Source organism: Patagioenas fasciata, chromosome 3 (genome assembly GCF_037038585.1).
Source record: "Patagioenas fasciata isolate bPatFas1 chromosome 3, bPatFas1.hap1, whole genome shotgun sequence".
Classification (NCBI taxonomy): Eukaryota; Metazoa; Chordata; class Aves; order Columbiformes; family Columbidae; genus Patagioenas; species Patagioenas fasciata.
Genome location: NC_092522.1, coordinates 91,368,768 through 91,382,995, shown reverse-complemented (window position 1 = coordinate 91,382,995; position 14,228 = coordinate 91,368,768).

Below are 14,228 nucleotides of genomic sequence, written 5' to 3'. Positions count from 1 at the left end.
ATATAATTCAGCTGTAAACTTGGGCCAGGCTCTGTCCATCTTTTAACTCACTTAAACTGTTCTTTGTTTGACAAAGAACTAAACAAAAAATTACAAATGTTGTATTGCCCTTTGCTTGGGAGTGTCAGTCCTTTAGCCATGCTCCTTGTACATCCCTCCCAGAAGCATTGTTGATATTTAACAAGTATTACAGATGATGGAGGACGCTCACCCACTCATTTTCAAAATGCTTTTGGGAATAATGTTCTCCACTTGACAGGGCATTCCTGCTGAATGAAGCTTGAAGGAAATAATGTCAGCTCATGCTCTTTGTGTTTGTTAATAGTCCCTTGTTTTCCCTTACCATTAGCTGTGTACAAAGCTCAATACTGAAAGATGACTGTGTGCTGATTTTCCAGACTGACAAGCAGAAAATTGGCCCAATATGTATTAATAAGTACATATTAGACAGTGTTAAGCACTTGCAGTTTAAAACAATTGTAAAGACAAAGAGGGACATCCATCTTCAACTGATGGACTTTCAAAAGACGATCTATTGCTGAGGAGTCTCACTAGCTCTCAGTATCACCCTTGAAGATACTGCTTTACACCAGCATCATCATGAGTAGCTTACAGCCTTGGCAGTCTGAGCATGGATGGAGAAAGAGTGCACTGAGCCTCTCACTTGTATGTATGTCAACATTATGGGTTTAATGAACTACCTTGTCACAAATCCTGTGAGAAAAGCAGTCCTGTGGGGACAGTTGTTTGCAGAGCTTAGGTTGAGCTTGGGCCATATGCAAGAGCTTGTCAACAGCAGGGATGTCCCACAACCACAGGAAAAGTCAAACCTCTTTATCAACCCCTGGCACCTACTCCTTTCTGGTAGCATCAGTGGTATCCGTGTTTCCATCACACTTGGAATGAGAGGAAAGGATGGCCATTCTGGAGAGGGAAATGGGATAAAATATAGAGAGACAGGCTTAAAACCTTCTGTCCTTCCCTTTCTGGAGCCTAGAGATGCAGCAAAAATACAGGACTCTTAGCTCTGGAGAGGAGAAAGCTAAGGGGGATTTTAAAACACCATGTAGATGGTAGATAAACTGAACTGTTGTTCACCAAAACCTGCAATACTGGAACTAGGGAAATTAACTGAGTGGTAGAGCATTTTAAAGCACATATAAAAAAGCGCATCTTTACACAGTGGATAGTCAGCTTCTGTATTTTATTGCCACAGGGGTTTGTGAGGACACGTGATATCAGCAGCTTCCAGAGGTGCTGGACAAATTAATGGGCAATGGGTTGATAGACAGATACTGAAGAAAATTAGCAGGGATGGACCCTGTGACAGTGAGCGTGGCTTATGGTGATGTGTAAGGGAATGAATTCAGAAGGTGGCAAAGCTCCCATGCAGTCTCTAACCAGTCTCTTCTACTGCTGTGCTCCGTGACAGGGTACAGGGCTGGGTGGATCACTGGTGTGATCCATTTCTTATGTTCATATCCAGAAGGACAGTAGCAATGGAGAAATTTGAAAACCATGTCTCACACTTGCAACGTACTGATATAATATACAGGTTTCAGAATACATCTCACACCATATTGTTGAGATTCAACAAGGCCAAGTGCTGGGTCCTGCACTTGGGTCACAACAACCCCATGCAGCACTGGGGGAAAAGTGGCTGGAAAGCCTCCTGGCAGAAAAGGATCTGGGGGTGTTTATTGACAGCCAGCTGAATATGAGCCAGCAGTGTGCCCAGGTGGCCAAAAAGGCCAGCAGCATCCTGGCTTGTGTCAGGAATTGTGTGCTCAGCAGGACTGGAGAAGTGATTGTCCCACTGTACTCAGTGCTGGTGAGGCCACACTTTGAATCCTGTGTTCAGTTTTGGGCCCCTCACTACAAGAAAGACATTGAGGTGCTGGAGAGAGTTGAGAGAAGGGCAACAAAACTGGTGAGGGGCCTGGAGCATAAGTCTTATGAGGAGTGGTTGAGGGAACTGGGGCTGTTTAGCCTGGAGAAAAGGAGGCTGAGGGGAGACCTTATTGCTGTCTACAACTACCTGAAAGGAGGTTGTAGCATGGAGGGTGTTGGTCTCTTCTCAGAAAAAACATGCAGTAGGACAAGAGGAAATGGCCTCAAGTTGGACCAGGAGAGGTTTAGTTTGGATATTAAGAAAAACGTGCTTTTATCTCCTCACCCTCTGTGGGGTACATCTCTTTCACCCTTAGCGGCCTCATCAGTGCTGGACTCTTACTGGATGAACACGGCACAAGTTTATAGGGCAGACAGTATTAAATACATTCTCTTTTCATTGAGAGAAGGTGAAATCTAGAAACTGGCTTAGACTAAGCTCCTTCATTTTAGAGAGCTAAAATGGAACAAAATTAATCCTGCCTGATAACCAAAATTTTAGATATACTTAGAGACCACCAATCCTTTTGAGGGTGAATGGTGATCAGACTATCTGAAGTTGATTAAGCATTCTTTCTAGTCCATATAAAAATGACGATACTTGTTCAAATGGTTTGAAGTGGTTGTCTGTGTTCCCTGGAGCTGTCTATGATCCTTCAGACCAAAAGAACTTATAATATTGAAATTAATATACTTTGTACCATAAGCACCCACCACATGACATGAGGGGCAAAGATAATGTGCTACAGAAGCTAATAGACTGCAAATTATTTTCAAGGGCTACAGTAAGTTCAGCAGCAGAAACAGGTAAATTAGAACATTTTTAGAAATGCATTAGAGCAGTTTTGAATCGAGAAGCAGAGAGAATGTTTAGACAGAACTTAGTGAGACAAATGTTGGTTATAATCAAAGCTATGTACTGTAAAACATGAATTGCTGATACAACCTGAAAATCTATGTGATCCTGTTTAGTGTTCTAATTGGCTACATCTTGGTTAAATATTAGGAAATGATTGATCTCTCATCACAGATGCTTTGTGAGTTTGGTTTTGGTGCATCATAAGCAATCTTAACAGCTGGGTACAATTATTGAAATTCACTAACCAAAATAGCAATTTTCTTTAAATATTTCCAATTATATAAATTAGCTCTATGGGTAGAGTTACTGGTATATTGCAGATGCCTAGGCCATATAGTAAAAAAAAAACCATCTTTCTTGCATTTTAAGTGAAATCTTGTCTTACTGAGGTCAATATACTATCTTCAATGGAAGGGGATTTTCATCCACTCTCTCCGGTATTTCTGATTTTTATGAATGTTGAATAATTACACTGAGCCCACTTGTAATACTTACCTCCACTTGCAGGGTGGGACCTATATATAGAGAAACTGGACATCTCTCACAACAGAATATTTATAGAGCTTGCTCACGGTTGTCAAGAAAACCATGAGTGTTAGAACTCTTTTAAAACTCTTTTAGCAGGAATAGTCTGATTTCATATTAAGAGTTCCAAATGTACTGAGAGGATATTTGAAATATTTAATTCCATTCCTTTCTCCTGAATATTCATTAACTTCAACAGAAAAGTTCATAACCTAAGATTCATGCCATAATGTTGGGCATGCATAGCTTGGAATGACTAACTGGTAAAATGGCAAACCATAACATACCTATAGAGATAAACATTGTGAAATTCTACTCATTTTGGCCTCAAACTTGACTGAGTTAATTCAGCTTCCATGTGGAAAGATATTGATAAATGTTATATAACTACAGTGACACACATTTCAATGATGTCTTTAGATCCAGCTTCTGGCCATTAAGGGGTCAGGAATGTAATGGCTAACAAAAATATATACAATTAGAGTTTTTCAGTGTATTGAACTACTTGTACCACAAAGTAAAGTAGCAAGTAAATTAATGGGAGGGTTCAGTGATAAAAGTAATTGTTGGAAAATTTTGTAGGCACAAGTAAAACTAACCTATACCACCTTCCTTGGACACAAGACCTGGAATAAAAGGGGCTGGAGAAGCCCCCAGATGTACAGTAACAGGCCATGCAGCAGAGATCCTTGTCCAGTACTCAGCTTACAGGATGCTGGCCCATTGAGGAATAGGTATCTTACATGTATGGAGGCAATGTGATTGAAAGATTGTGGGTCTGAAGAGGATGTAAATATAAATATAAATGTCAGGCTCATCAATGCTGATACCGAAAGCATATTACAGGCAATCATTCAAGGGTATGTATCGTTTCATACCCCATGAGAAGTAACCAGGTGAGATTTTTTTCTTCAAAATAAAGCAACATCGTGTGCATTTAAAATAAAGGGTCCAGGTCTTTCCTGTATTCGTCCCAGCTGGAGAAGAAATTAGTATGGGAAGTCCAGTTACGCTGTGCACCCCCATTTAAACAGGTGATCAAAACTTTTTGGTAGCATAGAAATAAACTTCCTACAGCCATTCCTCCATGCTCCCATTCCTTAATGTAATTCACCACATTTAATGTAATTAATTTGGAAAGAAGGAAGAGCAGTTTTCCCAAAGGAATTTCTTGACTGACAGCTGTTTTACATAATCAGTGCAGAAACAGCAGTGGTGGAGCATACTCCAGCTATTACCTCCTAATGGACATTTATTTTGCTTTACTAGTGTTTTCCTCAGCAAGATAGCTAGAGAGATTCAATTTAAATTCCTTCCCCTATACAATTAATTCTTTAGCTAAATGCGCATGTTAGAGAAGCTTCTGCTTTGGGACAATAATGAGCACTCAGTGCCTGGTGAGTCTGCAAGTCACCTAGGTGTTCCCCAGAAATGTCGGCGTCACAAACCAAGTATCAGTTAAAAAAATCCTCTTTCTCAAAGAGGAAATGGTAACATCTTAGATACTATTAGCTTTGTGTAACTGTGAAGTAAAGAAAACTCATGGACCTCGATAATGTTCGTAAAATTTGATTTGTGAGTGCTTAATGAGGGAGACTGTATTCATTTTGATAATTATTCAAGTCTATTTGACTGACTTTGTGAGGTGAAATGGAAAAGCACTATAAAGAAAATCAGATAATCATTTGACACTTCTCTGCAGCAAAATGTAGTGAAGAAAGGGCGAAGAGTAGTAAATATGTAATACAACAAATATTTGATTCCTCCTGAATAATCTTTTTCTAATTTATGGGAGGAAAAGGATCACTTCTTTCTCTGTTGGCTCATACAATACACAGGTGACTTGTGGAATGTGTCTCTAATTTTCCATGTTTGTTTTAAATGAAAAGCTGTGTATTTTTTCTAATCTAAATTTGAAAAGAAACCACAAACTTGGTAGCAGTTGCCTGCAGACACTGTCCATGTAGATATTCAACAGTAGGTGGTGCTCCCAGGGTAAAGAGGTAGATAGTCTCAAATGCAAATCAAAGAGGTTTCAGTGAGGAAAGGGAGCTTTTGGGGGTTTGTAACATGGTAACTGAACAGTGTATAAAAGTGCAAAATCGCTAAAAAGATATTAAATATTACACTAACTGATATTTTAATCCTGTGCAACTACATGGCCACTCAAACAAACATGGAAGATGCACAGTTTTCAATCTGTTCTTTTTCTTCCAAATATTTGTGCAACAAATTGTTCATTCAACTTATACTCTGACTATGGCATTTCTGTCCATGTGCTTTATTGTCCAGATTTCATTCACATTTGCTGAGAATGTCAGTGTCAAATCCAAATTACCTATGTGGTTTTCTCAGTTGTTAGATGTTTAATCTGTTTCATTAGCAATTGTGCACTTTAAATATTATTTTTAAATTACATCCTAGATTTATAGCACATAGCACTGGATTCTTAAAAATCCTACAATCTTTTCAAAGTTATTTATAGCAATAGAAGCTAACATTTTCTGTTGCGTTTCTTTGCTGTAGGCAATCTTCATTCAATATATATTCACTTTTCAGTTTTGCTGCTTGAATTTTGTGATATAAATATGGTCTCACACATACCTTATACAACCAGAGAGCATCACATGGGGAGGCATAACTTAGTACACTCAAATTCCAGCTTGAATGACATTGGCAGAGCATCCTACAAATTTTTAATGAAAAAGAGAACTAAAATTAAAATTACAGTTGAAAACAAACCACAAAAGGTCAAGTGTCTCAAATAGTTTTCAAAGAGGAGGGTGGTTTTTATATTTTTGTTGGTTGGTTTGTTTTGGTTTTGGTTTGGTTTTTTTTTTTTTGTGAATATTGGACTTTGTCTGTTTATATTTCTGCAGGAGTTCAACAACATTTGCATAATATACTATTTGTTTATACATGATCTGACAAATCTGGTAATTTGAAAACAGTGCATTTTGTTAACTATAGTAGGTGCTTTGGCTATTTATGTATTTGAGCAGCTTGAGCTAAATTGAGAGAATAAAACCAATGAGGCAGGAAAGTCCAATTAAAAGTACATTAATCAAATGCCCCCCAAATGCCTTTCTTCTCTAACATGTATTGTTGCACTTTATGTAGAATGCCTGTTTGATGTCAATTGTCCTTCTGTATCTAATGCAGTATCTTGCTCAGTCAATGTGCAGTGATAAATGTAATTGTCAAGTGCCTGGTTTTGGATGCTTCATTTTATATTTTTATAGATTTTAGTGTTCATTTAAATTTTAAACCATTCTTCTTTTCAAGATTAATTATAACCCAGAAACACAGAGAAATGAGAAAGTGACTACCATGTTAAGAAATGACTGTTTAAAACACAGGCTGCTTTTGATTTACCGTTGTTGCAGTAGATCTCCTCATCTGCACTAGAATAAGTAGAAGTAGACTCTCTCTTTTTTTTACATAAAATTCAAAATAGAAAAACGCTTCAACAGAGCAGTTAAAATTTATTCCCTTGATATCTCATGAATGATATTAGGTTGGCTTGGCTTCTACTATAACTCCATAAATCAAGAATAGGTCTGTGGGAGCCTGTATGAAAAGTTTATTTTGCTGTACTGATGCATCTCTCAATTAAAAAAATGTGGACTTGCGTTTGTTCTGAAACACAAATTACGTAGTCAAGTAGTCTGAGAGTTGGACACAGAATTCGAATTCTTTGCTCTGTTGCAGCACCTTTATGGGATGCTAGGCAAGACTTCAAGGACCAGATCCCAAAAAAAAAAAAAGAAAAGTAAATGAAAACAACATTCTATAGAATTTAGGATATGAATCTGTTCTATCTATGCTCTAAGGAGATGGATCTGGGGGGTCTGGTCAACAGCAAGTTGAACATGAGCCAACAGTGTCCCTGGCAGCCAACAGGACCAACCATGTTATAAGCTGCTTATAAGCCATTCCTGACAACAGGAATCAAATTGGCAAACACCTAAATAAATTCTGCTTGAGCCATCCCACATAACTGCACTTGAGACAAACTGAGGAGGGTTTGTATGAGCAGGTCAGACAGGTAGAAGATTTATGACATGAGGGCCCTGTAGGCAGCACTGCCAGTGATGGAAGAGTTCTTGTGGACAGAGGAAGGAACATCCAAATAAATTTTGGGAGAAGACTTAGAGGTATTGCTTCGTGCGAGCATTAAACCTGGGCTCGTCTTTAATGTTCTTCTAGCAATGGCCATTTTGCAGCACAGAAATAAAAAAAAATAAAAAAAGAAGCAAGCAGTCTGTTAATTATTTCGGTTCAAATTACTTACACATTTGTTTGCAACAGCTGAGTATTCAATAACATGCAATAATATTAATTACTGAATTTCCCTTCAGTGAAAAGATTTTCAAGAGCAGACTTAAGACTTCTGAATTAAGTTAAAGCGGTTTAATCATAAAATTTGATATATCTAGCAGTGCAATCACCTTTGGTGGTTGCATTGCTGTAGAATGTTTATAACTAGAGAAATAACATCCCATGTTAAGCTAAGCCTTCTGTGGTAGAAAGAGAGTTTACTGGAGTACATATTCAATTTACATAATAGATACCATTCCACAGGATTAAAAATGTGGACTGTTGAACAGCAAATTTAAGCCTCCTGACTTGCTCTTCCTAGTTATCTTTAGTAGCTATCATAGAAGTAGTTGAGAGACCATGATGTTCATGTTCCCTGGTTACGGAGCACGGAAATTGGGCAAGTGTAAGGAGAAGAGCCCTGAATAACAAAGCTTGAAACACACATGCAACTCAAAAAAGCCCTCACAACAACAGTTACAAAAATCCGTGAAAAAATAATGAGATGAGATAATTACCAATTCATTTTCTTTCACTATATGAAATTCTGCATAAACAAGACAGGTATATTGTGTCCTTAATGAGGAGTAAATCAAATACACTTAGGTTTATGATTGCCCTTTTCATTAGCAATGCTTCTCTGCAATCTGGCATATATTAAAATACAGAAAAAAGTGGTTGATAGTATGTTATGCCTTGGGCTAATTTGTTTAAATTTGAAATATTGTACTGAAAAAAAAATAAAACATATGCTTTGCGCATATGTTATGCAGGCACAAAACATGAAGTGTTGCATATAGATATTCTTCTCATAAGTAAATGAAGATATTTTAAAAAATGTATATCTGACTTTTTTCTAGGGGTATGCAGGCTGAGCAAATGTGCCTTGCCTCAGTGCTGCTTTAAAAGCTGAATAATAGAGAACCTTCAGTCAAATATTTGATACAAACCTCTGACACTCAATGAGATATGTCATAGTACCTTTTGAGTTTATTCTTTTATTGCTGTATCTTGAAAAAATACCAAGAACACTGGCAAATGTTAAATATACACATATATATGAGTCCATTCTGCCCTGTAGCAAAAAATAGAGCTCGTTACGTATTTATGAAGCACTGCATCCATTCCTCTGGCATTCTAGCAAGGCGATTTGATTTGTTGTTTTGCAGAAAGAGAAAACTGAGGGACCAAGAAGTTAGGAGGAATTGTCCAAAGTCACACAGTGAATAAAATAATAGAAGCAGAGAGAAAACAGAAAAAAAACCCTGACTGCTTATCTCCCATAACAAACAAATCATTCTCTCCAGTGCTGTTATTGAATTATAACAGACTTATATTCTAAATTTTCTTACCTCCAGTATCATTCCCTCATTGTCCAGTAATGTTTTACTGCTTAATTAGCTCAACAGTAATCAGAGGTAGGAACCCATTCTTCAGCCTATAAAATCCTCCTGTGTTTAAATGGAAATAATGAAGATTAACTTAAATGAGAACTAAAAATCAAAATTTCTTTCACCAGGAAAATAAACACTGTAGGAAGCAATTACTGAGCAACACAGATGCCAAAATGGCTGTAGGCTTCAGCTGTAGGGTTGATTTTCCTTGTCCAGACATAAAAATGATACCTAAAACCAACGTGAATTAAAGAAGTCAAAACAAAGTTATCATCTCAGGAAACAATTCGTTTTCCACAGGATTTTCTGAACATTGCGCTGTAAATCAATGTTCTCAGTGCGCCTGGAAACTTCATTCTCTGAATAGGTTCCTTGGCCAGCGCACTACTTTATTGAACTCTGCTACCCTGCTAAATAATATATCATCCCACAATACATCTACTGTTTTATTTGGTCTGTAGACCTATGGGACTTATTCCTTTTCCAAAATTGTAAGTTATGGGGTCATGTAGTGATTATGGAGCATAGCCAAGGGTCTAAATACAGAGCAACTAAAGTTAAAGTTGCTGAGAACATGTCAATAGCATCTAATCCCATTGCTTGATTCCTGATTGCCAGGTGACTCTAGTCTATATTTAAATTAAAAAAAAAAAGTTTCAAAGTGGACTATGTATGGTTTTCCTGGTCAGCCAGTCTCTAGACCCTGGCCTGTGCAAGGCTGGTACATCCATGCTGGGATCCTGGCTGTCTCCACCACTGGCTTTGTCCATCTCGGACGAAGAAGGCAGAACATCCCTTGGCAGTATTTTGAGCTCCAGGCTAAGACCCACTTCAAGGCATTTGTTCCTCTAGGCAGGCTTAATTCAGCTAGACCCCTGGATGCCTACTGCTGTGTCCATTCCTGAGACAAGCAGTAGTAGCACTTTTTAAAGAAGGTCCTAGTCTTCTCATCTCAGGCCATCTTCTCCTCTTTTGGACAATGGCAATCGGGACAGATGGAAAAAACATGGAGAAAGTTCTGTCTGACCATATGGCAGACAACTGTGCACTGGAGAACATTCGATGTAAATGCAGCTGAGATTCCTCCTGGAAGTAACAACCACACTGGGTGTTTTGCAAAAAAACTAATGTATTGGTTGTTTATTCTATCTTTGAGCTCATCCTAGGAACCTCTGTGCAGCAGTGTAAGGGCAACCACTGACAACCAGCAGTCTGTATGTTCTATATACATAGAAATGGAGATTTTTATTTTTTAATCTCAATCAGGACTCCAAAGCCAAAGATCTACTCCGGAAATTGATCGGAAGTAAGTTATTTTTGGCCCAGGCTTCCATTAACTGAAATGTTGGGTAGAAAATAGTTCTATTTTTTTTGTTTCACTATTCAAGTTAACAGATGCACTTCCTATCATTTGGTACTTTTTCTGTCAATAACACACAAATCCCATGGAAACATGCCAAAGATTTTCTTAGCAACCAAGCCTCTTGCCTGATATACACGATTAACTACAACAGTCTGTTAAAAGCTTAAAATAAACCTGTCTTTTTTATTTAGAATTTCAGATAGTGAAAGAAGGCTCATTGGTAATGAATTTAGCACAGTTTCAGAAGAATTTATTTATTTTTATGGAGGCTGAGCACTCAAGGGATATCATGGTAAAAGCAAGTGTCACTGTAAAGGCAAATCTGCCGGGATCAGTTCAGTGACTGCGAGTTCAGGCGAAGTAAAAGCACTCTCACCAATTGATGGTATTGGTTCCCCTATGATTAAAATGTAAATTGATTCATGCCTTGTTAGTGCATAAATACTGCTGCAGAAAGCATCCTTCTCCACCAAGAAGTAGTAAATTCCATGATGAAAGATGGAATTTTGACAAGGTATCTCTAGTTCCAAGAGGGTAAACATTTTGGAGATTACACGGACTCTGGGTACTGTTTTCTAATTCTCTGAAGATGAAGACTAATCACACTTTCAGAAAACAGAAGTTGTAGTTTTTGTGTCTTTGCATCAGATGAAGTAAAATATAACAAAATATCACAAGTTCTATCCTGTTTCTAGGGAATCTTTTTTATCTTTGCTCAGAATAATCTGCATTGACTTCACAGTCTTTCAGTTAGACCCAGGGTGCAGGCTGATGGTTGACAAAAAATAATTCTTTTTAGAAGCAGTGTACATAACTGCTATGAAAAGAAATAAAACAACAGTATCTGAGGTGAAGACTGACACTCGCTTGAACTCAACTTCTTAGAGGCTCTTGTGACATGCTTTTGTCACCCACTAACCATCCATTTATGCTGCAGCCATCAAAAACTTAGAAACCTCTAGGTCTCTCTGTAGGTATTGGGCAGATCTAGTATTTAAATATCCTGTTTCTCCGACAATCCTGAAAGTAGATTTCCATGACCAGAATTTTTTCTGGCACTGTGAAAAAATACCCTGTTAAGTGGGAGAATAAGAAACAAAGGAACAACAGAACATAACATTAAGTGTTATCAGCTGAAGACTCTAAGTGATCCTTTATTCTGGTCTTCTGAATAGTTTATGGACAACAGCAGCCTTTAGTGATCTCATAGGAAGAATGACTTCTCCAGTAAACCTGTTTGTTGAAATTTAGTGATACGCATCCAAGTACAATCCTCCTGATTTGTGTCTGCTGTCACCAAGCACATAGCAACTCTTCACAAGTGATCCACAAGATGAAAGGCAAACAGCTGCAGTATGGTAATGTGGAATTATCTAAATGGCTGTGATGAAGCTTACAGCAAGTTAGACATTCTTAAAGGTTTGCAAAGCTATGCAAACTAGTAAAGAATAATAGTAATAATAATAATATTAACTTTTGTTTTAGAAGGTTTTACAGAAAAAAGTTATTAGAAAAGTAAGTATTACATATGGCTCTGAAGGCAAGGAATACTCCAGTTACCTGAAGCCGAGTGGCTTGAGCTGTGCTCCACTGCAATCATTAGGGGTCTGTGAAATTGTACTGGTGCCAAATGTTAGCATGGAGAATCATATTTGCCCGTGTTATGTCATGGTAATAAAATGCAATGACCAGTACCAACCATCTCTGTTTTTCCCTTCTGCTGCCAGGGGAGGGGAAAAGGGCTTCCACAGCCATTAGGACACACCAGCATGCCTCAGTGCACTGTGCTCTTGCCTGATGCTGTTTCTGGCCTTCATACCTCTGCTGCAGAGGTATAAAATGACCTTGAAATAACAGAGCCTTTTTTGTCAAGATTTGGTCAATGCATAAATTTCTGAAATACTATTGCAGAAAATGGGCTGGTAGGTGAGGATTCTATTTTCAGCTCCTAGTCTCCCAAAATACCAATGGCCATAATTTGTTACACATCCAATACATATCTAGGGAAAACACCTCTGCAGGAATCAAGAGAAAAATCTAACTTTTTGCTTCATGTGGTATTTTCTGGCTGTCTGAAATAGGACTAGCTTTCTGCAATAAAAACAGTGTTTGAGGTAGAAAAAGGAGATAATTCAAACTGAGCCACACCATGCCTGCAGCCAGCTGCTTTTAAGGCTGAGAAGTAGTCTCTTCTTTTATGCACAATGCAGTAGTTCAGTTCTCATTAATTTCAATTAGAAGTTGATGAAGTTCTTTGGTTTATTACACCGTCATTTGCACTACATTTTCAAATTGCAGCAAGACATTAAATATTCTCACAGGCGGTAACTGCTCACAGGGGATTTTATGCAGTGCAAGACACGTAATGAAACCAAACTCATTATTATTATTAATTATTTGTATTACTTTATTGCTTAGGAGTTCTAGTCATGGATCAAGACCTCATTGCATGATGCACTAAGGCCATTACTTCCTAAATTGTTGCAGATCTGAGGTTGTTATTGGCATTGTTTGGCTTAGGAGCCTAAATTTGAATTTTCACCTTTCCCAAACCCAGGCAATGCAAGCTGATAAGTCAGTTGGGCTGTCTGATGAGTGTTCAAACAGCCTTGCAAATTCTGTTTGGAATCAGTGATGTCTGCCTGAGCAGCCATCCTCACCCAGCTGCTCCCCAGGAAAGCCTCATGCTGAGACACTCTTGCCACGTCAGTCCCCCACCTGCTGCTCCTCTGCCCTGGTCCCGCAGCCTCCATCATCCTGAAGCACAAAGAGCACCTCCAAGCCCTGTCTGGTCCATGTCATTGCCCGTTCCTCACACAGCACTAAGATTTTTTTGCAAGTGGTATGAAAAAGCTGAGATATCTTGTTGTATGTAACGGCTGCAGCAAGAAAGGGCCATTGCATTGGGAACTGCTTTGTGACTTCTGTCCCAGCTTTGACATGTAGGGTCTGAGAACCCTTTCACTTGCGTCAGATGGCTTTCCTGGTACAAAAGGATGCTATTGGCCCTCCATGGTCTGAAGCAGGTACTAGGAGGCAAGATTAATGTAAAAGCCCCAATATTAAAGAAGAATCTAGAGGAAGGACCTCAGAAAAGATGTGGAAATCTGTAAATGTTTCCTGTTCATAGAATCAGAAATTAAGCAGTTTTCTGAGCTGAGACCTATCAGGCTGTTCCATGTTGTATAAATCACATATTTACCAGACAGAGAAAGAAATCCTTTCTTTACTTGACTTGGGAGGTAGCAGATTCAGGTTGAAAGCCCAGCCCAATGTCATTTGAGGCTGTTTATTTAATGCAAGAGTTACATAGGAGTTGTAGACATGACCACAGGAGCTACAAGAGACGTGCACCCTTGCAAAGCTAGGTGGCCAAGCGGGTAACATATGGCATTTCAAAGGCAAACGTGTAGGTGGCTGTATCAAGCATCAGATCAACACAGTTCAGCTGACCTGACATGAGGCGCCTTCTTCAGAGTGAGTTGAACTGGCTCCATTGATATCCATCAACAGAAGAAGCTCAGATATCTTCTATACCCTGCAGCCAGGTACCTAAATGTAGCTTTCTTCATCCATACCTGCCTTGTCATCCTTCTCCACCAAGCTGTCACGTGGGCATTGCAGAGGACTGACCGAATTCCCGTCTTGGATAAGGGTTGCAGAGTCTGAATGCACATGTCATACATCAAACCACCTCCAGTTCTCTCAGCCTGTGTGTGAACATAAAATACCTGGAAAAGTCTTGGTTTTGTGCCAGAACATGGTAGGAGAGGTTTTGAAATCGAAAATAATTTTGCAGCAAGGGGAAACTGTTTCCTACCCATCTCTAGCTCCAATCTTATCAGGTGTCTGAGACATTTATATGTGAATGGAAAAC